This window comes from Halichoerus grypus, chromosome 3 (assembly GCF_964656455.1).
Source record: "Halichoerus grypus chromosome 3, mHalGry1.hap1.1, whole genome shotgun sequence".
In the NCBI taxonomy this organism is placed as follows: domain Eukaryota; kingdom Metazoa; phylum Chordata; class Mammalia; order Carnivora; family Phocidae; genus Halichoerus; species Halichoerus grypus.
In genome coordinates this window covers 136,486,743-136,505,314 of record NC_135714.1, presented here as the reverse complement: position 1 = coordinate 136,505,314, position 18,572 = coordinate 136,486,743, and the positions used below count along the sequence as shown (strand labels likewise).

General features: G+C 34.5%; 1 protein-coding gene across 12 annotated transcripts in view; it reads right to left on the bottom strand.

Moving 5' to 3' along the window:
- Positions 1 to 18,572, bottom strand: part of RAPGEF2 (Rap guanine nucleotide exchange factor 2) — a 234,884-nt gene that overhangs the window by 87,416 nt on the left and 128,896 nt on the right. The window lies entirely within an intron of this gene.

The following is an 18,572-nucleotide window of genomic DNA, read 5'->3' as shown; positions in this document are numbered from 1 at the left end:
AGCTCTTGCCTGTATTATATCAGCGGCTGTAGGTTAAGCAAGTCTCAGAGGGATGGAATCCATTGATTGCTGACTCCAAATAATATCACTGAAGACAGGGTGGGAAAACGGAGCAAGGACTTACTTGAACAGCTTTGAACTAAAACATGATTTTTCACCAATCTGAAGATAAGAGAATGGATGTGACCTCTTCCCCACCCTCAAACATTACTGTGCTACAGGAAGCAAGTATCTATCAAAAATTTACAAAATGCACATTTAACAGCTTTATATAAATTTAGATGTGATTTTCACAAACACCCATACACACACACACACACACACACACACACACACGCATGACGCACACAGCACATTGCAAATAATAACAAAATAAACACACTCACAATTTAAAAAAAAATCAAACTTTTAGAGGTAGAGAGTTTAAATTTAATGAGGATATGTTATTCTACCATAAACTCTTAATTTCATCTGGATTAGCAGGTTATTTGAAAGACAGCATTATAGCTGACAAAGAATAAGGACATTTTAACTCTAAAGTACTGGTCAATTTCTCTTGTCAAGACTGTCTATAAATGGCATACATAATAGAAAATAGATATGGAAAATCTAGCAACTTTAATAACTGACTTTGGAATTGTCAGTGCTTGCTGATTTGTGTTTCTTGTCTACTTAAAACTGCACCCATACTATTTTCTTTTCTTTTCCCCTCTCAGTATCTAAAGGCAACCATTCCCTCCACATGACTATTTTGGATTGTTTTCTCTGCCCATGACTATTTTAGATCCTTCTCTCCTGCCCATCCCCAGTATACCCCTTTCACAGACTTATTATATTATCCACTATCCCTTCTTTCCCACATATATTCCACCTCTCCCCCACAACTAGCAGGTCTCTTCACTGGCTTTTAAATATGTTCAGGTCTCTCACATCTCAAAAACAAAACAAAGAACAGAACCTTCTTCAGACCCTACATTTTCCCATGGCTACAGTCTAATGTCTTCACACGAACCCACTTCACAACCAAATTTCTCAAGAATTACCTAGTTTTGGCTTCCACCATTTCCTCATCCCATGCACTTCTTCAATAAAGGACCATCATGGTCCTGTTGTATAATTTATAAATCTACGAGTTATCCTTAACACCCTTCTCCATGCCCAATCCATCACAATATCCCATTAATTAAATTCTCTACCTTTTCTCAAATTTAAATTTCTATTCATTTCTGCTGCTATCATCCCACTCATTACTTTTTGCCATAAAAATTGCAAAAGTCTCTTTATTGAACTGTCTGGATTCAATTTTTCCCTCACCCACCCTTCTCCATTTAACATACTCCTCCTGAGATCTTTTAAAAACTAAAGTCTGGTCACTTCAACCTAATCTATTGAGCCCTTTTTTAAATTAAAACATATCAAAGGCTTCCCATTGCTCTCAGCATACAGACTAAAACTCCTATTACAGTGTGCAAGATTTGTATATGTTTTTATGAGTTATACCATGCTCATGCCCTCCAGGTCACCTGGGCTGCTCGTTTCCTTGCATGAGCAAAAAGGCCTTTCTACACATGGTTTCCTCTGCCTACAACATTCCTTCACCCTCCTTTTCCTGATTGATTCTTATTCCACCCCTAAAAACCACTGGTGAAATGCCCTCAAATTTATCAAGATATTGTGTATCACTTCCCTATAATGCTTATTACAGTTCTAATTTTGCATTTAATCATGGAATTACTTAAGTAGTTAGTGTCTACTTCCCCTGCTACACTTAATCTCTGTGCTGGCTGGCACATGTTTGTGTACAGTCACTGCACCTGCAGCCCCTAGCGTGGTACGCATCATAGGCTCTCACCTTTTCTGAATGAGTAAAATCTTCAGTGATCAGGAATGGACATTAGCAAAACCATATTTGATCTTGTAAACTAGTTCTTATCAAAATCCCAAATGCTTTTCTACCATAAACAAATGAATGATTTAAAAGTAAATGGCACTGATCTTTGACAAAGGAGCAAGGGCAATATAATACAGCAGAGATAGTCTCTCCAACAAATGGGTGCTGGAACAACTGGACATCCACATGCAATAACTCAATAAATCTAGACACAGACTTTATGCCCTTCACAAAAATTAATTCAACATTATCACAGACCTAAATGTAAAATGCAAAATTATAAAACTCCTACAAAATAACAGGAGAAAACCTAGATAAAGTTGGGTATGGTGATACCTTTTTAGATACAACACCAAAACACAATCCATGAAAGAAATAATTGTTAAGCTAGAATTCATTAAAATGAACAACTTCTGCTCTGTAAAAAACAGAAAATTAGAAGACAAGTCACAGATCAGGAATAAATATTTGCAAAAGACACATCTGATAAAGAACTCTTATCCAAAATACACAAAGAACTCTTAAAACCCAAGAGTAAGACAAAACTTGATGAACGGGCCAAAGACCTTAAAAGACACCTCACCAAAGAAGATATACAAATGGAAAATAAGCATATGAAAAGATGCTCCACATCATATGTCATCAGGGAAATGCAAATTAAAACAAGAGTGAGATACCACCACATACCTATTAGAATGGTCAAAATTCAAAACACTGACAACACCAAATGCTGGTGAGGATGTGGAGCAATGGGAACTTCACTCATTGCTGGTAGGAAGGCAAAATGGTACAGCCACTTTGGAAGATAGTGCGGTGGTTTCTTACGAAACTAAACATACTTATAATGTGATCCAACAATCACACTCCTTGATATTTACTCAAAGGAGTTAAAGACTTATGTCAGGGCACCTGGGTGGCTCAGTCAGTTAAGCAAGCGTCTGCCTTCAGCTCAGGTCATGATCCCGAAGTCCTGGGATTGAGCCCCGCATTAGGCTCCCTGCTCAGCAGGGAATCTCCTTCTCCCTCTCCCTCTGCTCCTCCCCCCAGCTTGTGCTCTCTCTCTCACTCTGCTCTCTCTCACATAAACAAATAAAATCTTTAAAAAAATAAATAAAAACTTATGTCTACATAAAAAACTACACACAGATGTTTAAAACAGCTTTATTCAAAATTGACAAAATCTTGAACGGATAAATAAATGGTAGTACACCAAGACAATGGAGTATTATTCAGCACTAAAAAGAAATGAGCTATCAAACCGTGTAAAAACATGAAGGAAACTTAAATGCATATTACTAAGTGAAGGAAGCCAATCTGAAAAGGCTGAATACTGTATGATTCCAACTATATGACATTCTGGAAAAGGCAAAACTATGGAGGCAATAAAAAGATCAGTGGTTGCCAGGGGTGATGAATAGGTAGAGCACAGAAGATTTTTAGAACAAAGAAAATACTCAGTATGATATTATGTTGAAGGATAATATGTCTTTGTACATTCGTCCAAACCCACTGAATGTACAACATCAAGAGTGAACCCTCAGGTAAACTATGGACTTTGGGTAAATGTGATGTGTCAATTTGGTTCATACTGAGAGTTTAAAAATGGACCATTCTGGTGAGTGACGTTGATAATGGGGGAGGCTATGCATGTGTGGGGGTGGGAGATGTATGAGAAATCTCTGTACCTTTCTCCCAATTTTATTGTAAATCTAAACTGCTCTAAAAAAAATAGTTTTTTAAAAAGTACACAGTATCAAAAGGTAGAAGCAATCCAAGTCAAGTGTCCATCTATAAATGAACATGTAAATAAAATGTAGTATACACCTACAATGGGATATTACTCAGTCTTTAAAAGAAATAAAATTCTGTTACAAGTTACAAGAATAAACCTGGAAGACGCTATGTTAAGTGAAAAAAACCCAGCCACAAAAAGACAAAACACTGTAGGATTCCACTTACATGAAGTATCTAGACTAGTAGTTAAATTCATAGACCAAAAGGAGAATGGTGGTTGCCAGGGGCTGGGGTAAGGGGCTAAGAAGGAGTTATTGTGTAATGAATATGGAGCTTCAGCTTGGGAGGATGCAAAAATTCTGGAGATGGGTGGTGGCGATGGCTGTGAAACAATGGGAATGTACTTAATACCACTGAACTATATACACTTAAAAATGGTTAAAATGGTAAGTTTAAATGTCGTGTATATTTTACCACACACACACACACACACACACACACACACACACACCCCACAGTTAACGGCAACCCAAGAACTAAATAATCAAGTTCTACAACTTCCATCCATCTAGCCCATGTCCCACATGTCCATGTGTCCATGTGACAAAAACTCTCCTCCAAGTTTAAGTCAAATTAGCCCCATGCTGATGATGTCTGACCTTACATGTGAAGGTCTGCCATTGCTTGCCTCTCTGGGAAAATGTGTCACTTCTCTCAAGAAGGAAACTAAATGGGAAAACCTGATAGGTGATGTCAGAAAATCACACATCCTCAGGCACCGTTGCTTTTCTGTGCTGAGACTTGGTGTGATTTCTCTCACAATCTGGCTCCATGCCTACAACCTACATATCTTAAAACTCATGACTGTTATACTGAAATTTTACTATTCCTACTACCTTGTGCATTGAAACACAATTATGCCAGGCTATAATATGCCAAACACTGCTTGAGGAATAAAATATAACCTGAAGATTTAAGAGAATCCTATTACAGATTTTATACAAACAAGAACTTATACTCACCTTGAAGTAGCCTTAATTTGAGTTTTATTTGCTTCATTCCTTAACCATCTAAATTTGGCAAGTAGCATTAAATAGATCCAGCCAGAAAAAGGACCATGTAACAACCTTCTGTCTTGTGTCAAGAACATCTAATAACTTCCAACTTATTGGTAACAATGATCCAAAAGACAGAGATTACATTCATAGTTCAGGAAATTACTTATGTAAGGCCTTTCCATGCTAAATTTAATGTCATTGTATTCATTCATATTTTTTCCACCTATTGTGTTTGATTTTTAATTACTATGAAACTGAGAAAAAATGGACTGTTCTCAGTAATTATTAACCACATTTAGAATTATTATGCTTATTTATTTATAATATCTATACTATTTATCCATAGATCTCAATGTGCTTTACAAATATTTTAATTAAGCTTGATCATAAGTCAAGGAAAGCAATAAAATAATTTATTCATCTTTCATAGAAAATAAACTGTATAAAATTATAGGTTTGGTAGTTTGGAAGAATACAAAATAAAACTCCAGGTCTCTAATATCATTTACTTAGCTTATCCACTATATATAGATTTCCTCCCTATTCCCCCTACCTGAGAGGAAAAACTTTAGAGTTTTGGAGAGATTCTGTGGGAGAAGGTAAAAGAGTTTACTCTTTGATATCCAGAAACAAGAAATTTTACAAATCTCATTTCTAATATTTTATTGTTCACCAAAGAAATGACATTTTAAAATGCTGTTTTCCCTATGGATATGCCAAACGAATTAAGCACTAAGCCAACACAAAATAAAATTATCGTAGGAGGTATGGTCAGAAGTTTTTCTTCTCTTCCTAAACCCAATATATCCCCCCCATCAGTACTACAATTTCAAAGGAAAAGTTGATTATCTAAAGATTCTTTATACCATAACTCAATCCTATATTTCACATAATCTATTCTATCCATCCCTGAGTATACCTCAGACACATCTTCCACGTTCATCTTCCTAAAGCTTTCGTAGACAATTTTACTTTTTTCTACTTTGACCAAATAAAAATGGTACTTCAGTTCATTATTAAAAATAATTTTTAAATTAAAAAATTAAAAAAATAATTTAGTTATGAAATACATGAAAGATACCAACACAATGCCTGACACATGATAATTGTTGAGTAAGTACTGAGCTGAATTTAAATACAGGTTTCACAAATACTGGGAACCTGTTACTTCAATTAACACTTAGTATCAGAAAGACCAAACTAAGAGTCCAAAACTTTCACCCAGATATAGTTCAAAGACAGGTTCCAAAGAAACCTTTAGGCTCTTTTCTTTTTTCTTCTCAACTTCTTTTTTCTCTTTTTCTTATTTTAATCACCTGGTGCCCATCATGACAAGTGCACTCCTAAATCCCCATCACCTATTTCACCCATCCCCCCACCCACCTCCCCTCTGGTACCATCAGTTTGTTCTCTATAGTTAAGAGTCTGTTTCTCGGTTTCTCTCCCTCCCTCCCTCCCTCCCTCTCTCTCTCTCTCTCTCATTCTCTTTTTCCCTTTCCTCATTTATTTTTTAAATCCACATATGAGTGAAATCATATGGCATTTGTCTTTCTCTGACTTATTTCGCTTAGCATTATACTCTCTAACTCCATCCATGTCATTGAAAATGGCAAGATTTTATTCTTTTTGATGGCTGAATAACATTCCATTATATATATTATGTGTATATATACACTACTTCTTTATACATTCATCAATGGATGGACAGTTGGGCTGCTTCGATATCTTGGCTATTGTAAATAACACCGTTATAAACATAGGGATGTATGTATCCCTCTGAATTGTTGTTTTTGTATTCTTTGGGTAAATACCCAGTAGTGCAATTGCTGGATCACAGAGTAAGTAGTTCTATTTTAAACTTTCTGAGGAACCTCCATACTGTTTTCCAGAGTGGCTGTACCAGTTTGCATTCCCACCAATAGTGCATGAGGGTTCCCCTTTCCCCACATCCTTGTTAACACCTGTTGTTTTTTGTGTTGTTGATTTTAGCCATTCTTGACAGGTGTAAGGTGATATGTCATTGTAGTGTTGATTTGCATTACCCTGATGATTAGTGATATTGAGCATCTTTTCATGTGCTTGTTGCCATATGTATGTTTTCTTTGGAAAAATGTCTGTTCATGTCTTCTGTCCATTTTTTTTTATAAGCTCTTTATATATTTTGGACACTAATCTTTTTTAGATATGTCACTTGCAAATATCTTCTCCCATTCCAGAGGTTGCCTCTTAGTTTTGTTCTTTGCGTCCTTTGCTGTGCAGAAGCTTTTTATTTTGATATAGTCCCAATAGTTTATTTTTGCTTTTGTTTCCCTTGCCTCAGAGGACCTAACTAGAAAAAAGTCTCTAAGGTCAGAGAAGTTACTGTCTTATGCTCTCTTCTAGGATTTTGATGGTTTCAGGTCTCACATTTAGGTCTTCCATTCTTCTGAATTCATTTTTATATATGGTGTAAGAAAGTGGCTCAGTTTCTTCCTTTTGCATGTTGCTGTCCAGTTTTCCAATACCATTTGTTGAAAAACTGTCTTTTTCCCATTGGATATTCTTTCCTGCTTTGTCAAAGATTAATTGACCATATAATTGTGGGTTTATTTCTGGGTTTTCTGTTCTGTTCCATTGACCTATGTGTCTATTTTTGTGCCAGTACTATACTGTTTTGATTACCACTGCTTTGTAATATAAGTTGAAGTCTGGAATTGTGATGCCTCCAGCTTTTCTTTTCTTTTTCAAGATTGCTTTGGCTATTCAGGGTCTTTTGTGGTTCCATACAAATTTTAGGATTGTTTGTTCTAGTTCTGTGAAAAATGCTTTTGGTATTTTGATAGGGATTGCACTGAACATGTAGATTGCTTTCGGTAGTATAGACATTTTAACAATATTTGTTCTTCTAATCCATAAGCATGGAATGTCTTTCCATTTCTTTGTGTCATCTTGAATTTCTTTCATCAGTGTTTTATAGTTTTCAGAGACAGGTCTTTCACCTCTTTGGTTAGGTTTATTCTTAGGTATCCTATTATTTTGGTGCAATTGTAAATGGGATTGTTTCCTTAACTTCTCTTTCTGCTGCTTCATTATTGGTGTATAGAAATGCAACAAATTTCTGTAGATTGATTTTGTAACCTTTTATTGGAATTCATTTATCAGTTCTAGCAGTTTTGGGGTGGCTTTTATAGGCTATTTCTTTCTTTAATAAAAAAAAGTTCCTGACTTATCCTGTTTGTGATACTTTTGATTGATAATTGGAAAATTAACATAGTAACCTAGCCATAATAAATATGCCCAATATTTACATGATGCATGTTAGAAGAGAAAGATTAAAAGATAACATGAGATGGGACACATGCAGAAAAAAAAAAATAAAGTAGCCTGTAAGTCAGTGAGAAATTCCAACATCAAGAATGGGGCTTTTCCAATGCATTTATTCAAAAAATGAATAGACTTTAATAGCTTATTTAACAAAGCTTATTTCATTTCCTAGAACCTATTTTAAGAAAATTCCAGACTTCATCTTGAAATGCTCAGTTATAGAGGTGAAGTCCTTATACACTGGTACTCAATATGGGCTCCCTACTACAGTATTTCACAAAGCAACCCTCCAAATTCCATAGCAATTATTACCTTTATTACTAATTTGCCATGTAACATATTCCCTTATAATTAATATATTTAAATGAGCACATGAATTGTTAATTACCCCTCCATTTTTATTGAACAAAAAGGGGACTATTGATCACAAACTGGAATGTCAGTTAGCTGAAGGCAGGGGCCATATATATTATTTATTTGGTATTGTTAATGACAAATTATGCTTTATCTCTTACGCTTAACACACTGTAATTACTCAAAAAAGAATGAATGCATAAGTGATTCCATTTAAACTTTTCCAAACTACCCTGTGAAGTATTATTATACCAGCTTTAAGATGATGAAACAGACACAGGATAATTGTATAACCATAAAAGATGTCCAATTTGTTTACCAACAAAATTAGGTGTTTTAAATAATTTGACAGGTGAAAGGAGTAGGCTAAAACCAGAAAATTTAAATTTAACAAGGATAAATATAAACATCTACATGTGTACTATCAAAATGTCACTTGCACAATTACAATATAAGGGATATCAGACTGGAAGAACAATTCACAGGGATGGGAGGAGGTGGGAAGAATTATCTATAAAATTGAACTGGCTAAAAGCTCCATATGAGCCAATACACAATACCTTACAACTCTCATATAATTATGGGTTACGTCATCAGACATATAATGTCCAGAGCAAGGAAGACAAAGTTCTGCTATAATCTACACTGTAGGGTACTGCAGGACCTTATGTAAGTGGTAGCAACCAGTTCTAGACATCATAACCTAGGAGAATAATGAGTAACTGTTGTACTAAAAGCAGAAAACCTAGATAAGGTGTTTAGGAAAGTACCAGAAGTTAGGAATGTTTAACCTAGAAAAGAGTCTTAGTGCAGTAGGATCTCTTTATCTGAAGCATAGTTATATGAAAATGGAATATGAATATTCATTTGTGTTGCTTTAGAAGAAATCTAGAACCATGAACTAAAATTATAGAGAAGCAGATTTCAGCTAAACATAAGGAAAAGTTTCTTCATAATTATCCCTTCCCTAAAATAAATAATAACTGTTATGATTTACTAAACCCTTACTTTGTACTAGGCATTAGGGTACAATTTTGACACATTATGTAAGGACTATCTTGCAAATATCAGTGCTAGTTGTAATTAAAAATCTTACAGCAGAGGCTGAATGTCAGTGATTCTATAGAGAAAAATAAATTGTATTAAGTGGTTTGACTGGGAGATTCCTAAAATCCTTTCAAGTTCTTAAGGTTATCTAACACAGCTATTTTTTTTAAAGATTTTATTTATTCATTTGTCAGAGAGAGAGCACAAGCAGCAGGAGAAGCAAGCTCCCCGCTGAGCAAGGAGTCCGATGCAGACTTGATTCCAGGACCCTGGGATCATGACCTAAGCTGAAGGCAGATGCTTAACTGACTGAGCCACCCAGGTGTCCCTCTAATACAGCTATTACCAAATATTAGCTGGTAGCAAAATGGGGATAAAAGGGATGATACGATATAGAACAAAAAAAGAGAGACCCATTGAATGGAAAAAATCTGTCTTGTAATAAGATTTCCTGCTAGTAACTATTCCTTTATTCTGAGATTTCTGTCTTCCTTATTTTGGCAGTTAAAGGGGAAATATTAAAATGCTCTTACTTTTTAAAAGTTATAGTGCCAATTAGACAACAGATTAGAGATTTTTTAAACATCCTTAGCTCATAAATTAAAAGTTGCCAAGTTCAGAAGAAGGTAAGTAAAAGATGATTTTCTTAACGTTAACAATAATTGATTAAAAATTATACATAACTAGAGGGGCACCTGGGTGGCTCAGTCATTAAGCGTCTGCCTTCGGCTCAGGTCATGATCCCAGGGTCCTGGGATCGAGCCCCTCATCGGGCTCCCTGCTCAGTGGGAAGCCTGCTTCTCCCTCTCCCACTACCCCTGCTTGTGTTCCCTTTCTTGCTGTGTCTCTCTCTGTCAAATAAATAAATATTTTTAAAAATTTAAAAAAAAATAAAAATTATACATAACTAATCAGTTTTATAAAATGTTTTTTAAATCCCTTGGAATTACTTAATATATGTTTTTAATATTCTTAAATATTACCAAAACTTCCAGTTTTTTCTGGTGCAGAAGCAAACAATTTTATGACTTTATTTTTTCATCTCTAAAAACTATGACTACTTTCAGACAACTATAAGTTGTTTTGATTCATTAAAAAGTCATACTTAAAAAAAAATCTTTAAGATTTGGCTTTTGTTAGTTATAATATTAGTGAAACTAACTTTTAAAATACATTAATTACATAGTCATCTTTGACAAAATGGTACTACTTAACAGTAAAAACCCGTTTCTGCACTGGAATGAAACTAAAGGTTAAAGAAGGGGAAAAAATGCTGTGCTTTATTGATGAAAGAGATGGTTTGAAAAGGAAAAGTGCTTGCAACAAAAATACTGATGAATCAACCAAAGCCTATTATCACTGCCAATATAATTTAGTAATTATTTTTCACATTGGACATTCTCTGCTCTAGCCTATGTCTTTTAAAGGTACTTAAATAGCAGGCATCTAAAGTGGCTGAATTATTTGATACATATCTCTTTGAGATAAAATTTAAAGTTCAAGTAACATAAAAGCAAAATATGTTAAGTTCATTTTTTAAATAGTAGGAATGGAAAAGAAAGATGTCTAGGTTTGACTCTAAGTACCATAAACATTGAACATGTAACTTAACCTCTTTGACCTTAGCATGCTTATCTCCTATCAGTGGAGACACCATCACCTAAGTGTTCAGAACTACAAAGTTTAATTGACAAAATATATGAGATAATACCTAGCCACTGGTATATATCATAAGGACTCAATAAGGGTAAATTTTATTCCTTCCAAGATATTCTAAAAAGTCAACTGCACTCAAGGTTTGGGCAATCCATTACTTAATACTGTATAGATGGCTGGGATTAATATCCTTGTGCAGATATCCTTGTGTAGAACTGCTAATGTAGGTAGATCTAAATTGTCACACCTAGGGGCACCTGGGTGGCTCAGTCGGTTAAGCGTCTGCCTTCGGCTCAGGTCATAGTCCCAGGGTCCTGGGATCGAGACCCTCATTTAGGAATTTAATTTTTAACAAACATACTCTCACTTTTAAGATCCAGTGTCTTGGGTGGCTCAGTCGGTTAAGTGTCCAACTCTTGATTGCAGCTCAAGTCATAATGTCAGGGTTCTGAGACTGAGCCCCATGCCGGGCTCTGCTCTGGGCATGGAGCCTGCTTAAGATTCTCTCTCCCTCTCTCCCTTTGCCCCTCCCCCCTACTCTTTCCCTCTCAAAAAATAAAAATAAAAAAAAAACTAATGTCTTCAAATAAATATCAAATGTGTAGGTTTTCATAATGCTTGAATAATCTTCAATCTAAGAAATGACAATGTTTATAAATGGAAGCATTAATCAATAGACTTCACAATCAGGAGTAGAATTGAGACTGTCCCTCTACTGTAATTAAATATATTCCAGACAGGCAATGCTTCCAAGTAAATTTGCCTGGAAAATAATTAAATATAGAAGATTGTCTCAATATAGAAAATATTTTAGATACCAGAGAAATTTTTTAAGTGTTCTCTTGAAAAAGAAGTCAGCCTACGATATATAACCATATGAGCTCAAGATGACAACATTCAATCGTCCTTCTCATAAATAAATGAACAAAGCCCAAACCACACATCTAATTTTTCCCTCTCCTTAAAAGCTCTAAAAAAGGCAAACAGAGTATTTTACCTAATCATATTTTAGTTGCACTCTGAAATTTTCAATTACCACCATGCTGATATTTTTAAATAATACTCAAATAATTAATTGTATATATCAGACTATTATAATTGTTAAAATTGTTCACAACTGGCCAGATGGATCATATTCATGGAAGACTATAGCTCCTGGTTGTGCCATAAAGTAGCAGTTCATAGTATCAACACATAACCATAAATCTATAATTAAATATTAAACAGAACAAGGCAGTCACTTATTCATTCTACATTTGACCCCCAAGACTTAAGTGGGTAAGTTAGGAAACAAGAAATCAGGGATTAACTTTAGAAGTCATCCTGGGCAGCTGAACAGTGTGACAGACCTAAATAAAATGTATTGTTCATCATATAAAATGCTCACTAAAAGACTGCCTTAGAACAAATGTACAACAAAACCTATTTTTCTTGATGGCTTATATTTTATAGGTTTTTCAATGACAAAAAGCAAAATAAAAATCTGTTGGACCAAAATTTAAAAATATATGCCATTCAACCCAGTGGACTTACAAGATTAAAAACAAAAACCAAAACTCTAAGATATTAATATATTATACTCAAACGACTACAAAACATGGTATTTACAATAAAGGTAAAAATACAGTAGGGAAGAAAATGAGACAACTGTTTAAAGGAGACATTTCTCTATGTGAGAAATAATACACAAACCTATAGTAACCACTAACCCCATAAAATATTCATGTGGACATTTCAGCTTTCATTGAGGGAAACCCACCCACAATTTGAAATCTGTGGAGCAGGACATTTTCAGTCCCTTTCCAAAGGCAGCTCTATCCTGTCAGATTTTTGCTTTAGTAGTTGATTATTGAATCACATTGAACCTCTGAGCACAATCAGTAGTAAATCACACTTTGTGATGACAAAGGAAACTAGCCACTAATTAACATAAGCAGAACAAAAGATTGAAGACAGAATCTTTATTTAGACACAAAACAAAACGAGTCAGTAGAAAAAGATAGAAAATAGGTACTCAAAGTAGAGGATAACAAAGAGAAAAGAATTCAACTCTAAAAAAATAGGAAGTGGAGTTTTGAGAAGAAAAAGTTTTAAATATATTGCTAGGTTATTTGTTTATTTTGTACTATCAAACTGGGAATAATTTGTAATAAATTGGATTAGATTATCTTGAACATTAATGATGAATCACTCACAGAATGTTGTTAAAACTACCCATGGTGATTTTTTCTTTTTGAGGGTATTGGGGGACAAGGACCTAAAACTACTCTTATTGATATTGGCATAAGACCCCAAATGCATTTTTAAATATTATCTAACAGACATTTTACAGTTATGATTACTATACTTTCACTGCCATACAAAATTGGACATAAACATTTTAAATATTTTTTAATTCCACATAATAGCTCATAATTATCTTAATAGGGAAGGGGTGTTAACTTCTTTTGGAGGGGATGGGGGAGTAGATAAAATTCCTAAAGGGAAAAAAGCTCTAAATGAGAAATGTTCAATAAATTAAGTAAAAATGTCTATCTTTTAAAATCACTACAGTGGGCGCCTGGGTGGCTCAGTTGGTTAAGCGACTGCCTTCGGCTCAGGTCATGATCCTGGAGTCCTGGGATCGAGTCCCGCATCGGGCTCCCTGCTCGGCGGGGGGTCTGCTTCTCCCTCTGACCCTCTTCCCTCTCGTGCTCTCTGTCTCTCATTCTCTCTCTCTCAAATAAATAAATAAAATCTTTAAAAAAAATAAAAAAAATAAAAAAATAAAATCACTACAGTAACTACAAAATGGATTGTTGGTAACCATCCAATACAATTAATACATTTAAAAATACAATTATTTAATGTAAAGCATTTTAAAATTCTTCTGATTCTACCCAAAGGGGGCTTGGGATCTTTCCATTTTCTCCCAGTATCTATAAAGGAATTAGGCAGCAAAGAGGAAAAGGAAGCAGTGAGAAAAATCATACAGGAAACAAGGTTAGGGTCAGCTTCAGAGGTATGGGAACCTATGCAGTCACAAAGGACTCTGTTCAGAAGGGTCCCTGCACTTGGGAAAACTACTTTTATTTTAAAGAACAAGCAACAGACAAACTATGGTTATTCAGAATTAGATATTTGGCAGATATTTTCTTGAAAATGAACAAACCGAGCTTGTCACTTCAAGGAAAACAGCTGATAGTACTTTGTTTGCCAATGATAAAAATTTTAGCTTTCAAGTAAAAATTAAGACTTTTGCAAAATTTATATCCAACACCATAAGCCTGACAGCTTCCCAATAAGTGAGGCTTTTTTAGTGAGACTGGTGGTGATATTAATAAATGTGATTTTTTTTGATATTGTATAACACACCAAAATTTGGATGACAGCCTAATTTACTGACCAATGCATGATGTTACAAAGTCATACATGAGTCATATGGGCTTTAATAAAAGAGAGTAATTTCACTGACACAGCTTTACATTCTTTACTGCAACTAAATTTTTAAGAAATGACCACGTGTCAAATTTGGGTGAAGTATATCAATAAGATTATTTGAAAAAGCTGTTAAAATACTCTTGCCTTTTCCAACTACCTGTGTGAGGTCAGATTTTCTTCATGTACTTTATATACTTGAATCAGAAGACTGTATCATAACAGATTGAATACAGAAGTTCATTTGAGAATCCAGCTGCTTCTATCAGGCCAAATATTGAACAAAAGTATAAAACAACATTACTCTTTATTTTTTTTTATATTTTTATTTATTTATTTATTTATTTGACAGAGAGACACAGCAAGAGAGGGAACACAAGCAGGGAGAACGGGAGAGGGAGAAGCAGGCTTCCCACTGAGCAGGGAGCCCGATGCAGGGCTCGATAAAGTATAAAATGCATATAAATTTTCTTCTATAATTTAACCTGCTTAGGTTAAGCCTTTCTTTCACCTAAAAGTGTATTTAATTTTTCTAAATTTTCTTAAAAAAAAATTTGTTATTTATTTATTTGAGAGACAGAGCATGAGCAAGGAGGAGGGGCAGAGGTAGAGGGAGAAGCAGACCCCCCCGCTGAGCAGGGAGCCCAATGTGGGGCTCAATCCCAGGACCCTGGGACCATGACCTGAGCCGAAGGCAGATGCTTAAGGACTGAGCCACCCAGGTGCCCCGAAAACAACATTATTCTTCTTATAAATTTTTTTGTTTTGTAAAATATAGTTATTTTTCACCAAAAAAAAACCCCTTATGTAATATATAATAGTATAAAGGAGTCCTGAAATGAAAAACTTTGACAACTACAACTCTAAGAGATGAACTAGAAAATAATCAGCCTTTTTGCTCTTTTAAAGATTCCACAGTTATCAAACATCCATAGATTCCTTTAAGACAAAATCCTGTGTTTACATGAAATACAACTTCAGCTGAACCCTCGAACACCTTAATCTGCTTGCGGAATGGTTAGTTGCTCATACTCTTCCGGTCTAATTAAAGTTAGGAAAATGTTCGTACCAAAGAGACATAAAAAGACCAAAGCTATCAAGTGCTCGTCAATAATGCCCACTGTCAAGGGCATCAATATCATCAAGAATATTAATGATGCCCAAGTACTCTCTACTAGATCCCAGTTAGTTGGGATGCTCATGCTTATGTCACAAATTAACAAATGGCAAAATGATCTTTTTTTCCCAAAAACTTTCCTGAATATTCCAAAATTCCTGATGATTCAGCTTTTTTAAGGTTCAGTTTAAAAACTGTATAAAGAAATAGATAGAAAGTAGAAGTATACTAATAATTAGTGAAAGGAAAATGTCACAACTTATTTTGAGATTTATCTTTATTTTCTAACATTTGCAAATGCCTTCTGGATTGTACCAAAACCACAAGTGACCAATTATCATTATTATCCTCATAGACATCTAAGTAAAAATCAAGACAACCTGAATATTTTCTTTTTCATTCTTAAAATCTTCCCTTCTCAATTAGTCTGCCAATCAGTCATCCCAAGGAGCAATTCATATTTCAGATTGGCTCACTCTACTGTCACATCATATCTCCTCTAGGCTAGCAATTCCAAATTCCATGTCACATCCAGCTAGCACCTATGTTTCACTTGAGAGAAAGGAAGACCTAAGAAAAATAAAGGACTACTTGATCCCATACTAAGTCCATAAGAAATTGCTCTAATACAATTACTCAACAGATTCTATAATTATTTTTTTTTCCAAAATACCTTAGTCATTTTTCAGCCTCTGTGTAATTTAAACCACAGAGGATATTAGGTACAATGTAAACTGCATATGTTCAAGTCAGTCAAAAGTAAACTACTGATATTCTTAACACTACTGAACTATACATTTAAAAATGGTTAAGATAGTAAATTTAATGTTATGTGTTTCTTACCTAAAAAAAGAAAAAAGAAAAACCATTGAATTATGCACTTTAAGTAGGTAAACTGTATGGTATGTGAATTATAATTCAATAAAGCTATTATTTTTTAAAAGTGTAAGTCTGCTCCTAATCAGTTGCTTTTTTGTTTGTTTTGTAGCAAAGGTTTGAAAAAAGGTTTACTACTGAGATATGGATGACTAATTTTTCTTGAGAGAAGAAGTGGGAGATCTTATATACATAATTATGTATAACATATAGTAGGCATTTTAATAATTAATTTAAATATTTCCTTTCACAAGTGATTTAAACCTAACACCTATACACTGAATACAAACCTAGAGTTTCTTCCAGAGTATCTTCTAGCTAATAGAAAGGCATTTCTACTTAATAATGTTTTAACACTGGATTCAAAATCAAAAGAGAATATTTCTAGTCACCTGTTATTCAAACAGTGAAACAGACAACTTACTGATAACTTAATTGTAAAAAGATCAATTCAGCACTGTTAGGAAATAGGTCTGAATATCAAAGTAGATTTTCGCAAAGAAGAGAGACATTTTTCAAATCAGCATGTAGCACTGCAAAATCTCATGAAGAAAAAATCACATAAGAAATGAAACAGTCTAAGATGAAAGGATCTTTGCTGTTGAAACTAAAAGCTAAATTTTAGCCAAGTATATTTAAAACATATACAAGCACAGAGAGTCACCAGCGTTCACAATTAGAGGCAGGACAAAGTAGCAGTGGTCTCTCTGACAAATAAATTGCTTGAAATATTGCATGACTTGCTACACAACACCCTTATTACTTTCAATTTCCAAGTGCAACCAAAAGATGGGTCCAATTATGACATCAATACAAGCTTTCTTTCAAAATGGAATGAAAGAACAGTAAATCCCAGTGGACACGGGAGTTCTGCAGCAGAGATGATGTAATATATAAAAATAGACATCCTCTAACAGAAGCTGAAACTTGGGTAAACAGCACACTGCATACTATTCTCAACTGCCTTGCATGAATTTGCAATGCATGCTGTTAATAGCGCAAGAGAAATCATTTCATGTTTTAAACTATTTCCTGATTTACATTTCAATTTCGATACACACTCTATAGTATAATTTCCCAATCTGTATAAATTAAATGAACATAAATACCTGATTATAACTGCAAGAAAGAGAAATAGTCCCCCCAAAGCAAGGAAATGGAGGCCACTGCAGCAGTTTTTCCATGCTGCATTTTGTTAGAAATTGCAGCACACATGGCATAGAATTGTTACGTCCACCTATTGTTCAAAGACCTTTCCACCGGGAGCTTTCTGCAGGATTTTAAAATGCAACATGATCTAGGTGAAGAGGAACCAGTAAACCTGCTGATAATGGGTGTGAAAAGCAAAGAGTATTTTTGACATTCTAAGACTCTGATGCAAACATAAAACATCAGGCATGCACACAATAACTAGGATCTAGCAAAACTTGTGTTGTTGGTTTTTTTTTAATATATACATCACTACTGTCTAACACTCTCTCTACACCTTTCTTTTCCATTCTTTACCAATTCAGTTTTCACATTTCTATTGGGCTTTCCTGGATTGAAGAATATTTTCCTTTGAGCCAAGACATTAAGAAACCATGCCTGATTCCTCAAGTGCCCTGTCTATGTGCCTCCACTGTATCTAGAATTCCCTATATTTTAGTTGCCCATTTATTTATCTATATCCCCTATGAAACTAAAAGGACAATAAGGGCAAAATATGCCTGTCCTCTAGACCTTCATAGCCCTAGAGTCTGGCACAAACCTGAAACAAGGTGGGCACTCGATAAATATTCATTAAATGAATAAAATATGTAAATGAAAATACTGAGCTTTCCTCTCTATGATACAAGAAAGAGAATACACACATTTCCTGAAACTCCATCCTATTATAATTCACAGAGAGGCACTGATGACATTATTGAAGACAAAGGCTTTAGGTTTAATTAAGCGAACAAATGCTTGACGAATTTAAAAAAGAATGAAAATGTCAAAATAATTAAGACATTTCCCCTATATGTGAATATTTTCTATTTAAGCATATAAACAGATTTTTAAAATATCATCATATGAATAAATCATAGTCAGGTATAATATGATGTGAACTGATTGTTGTAAGTTAAAATCCTAAGAC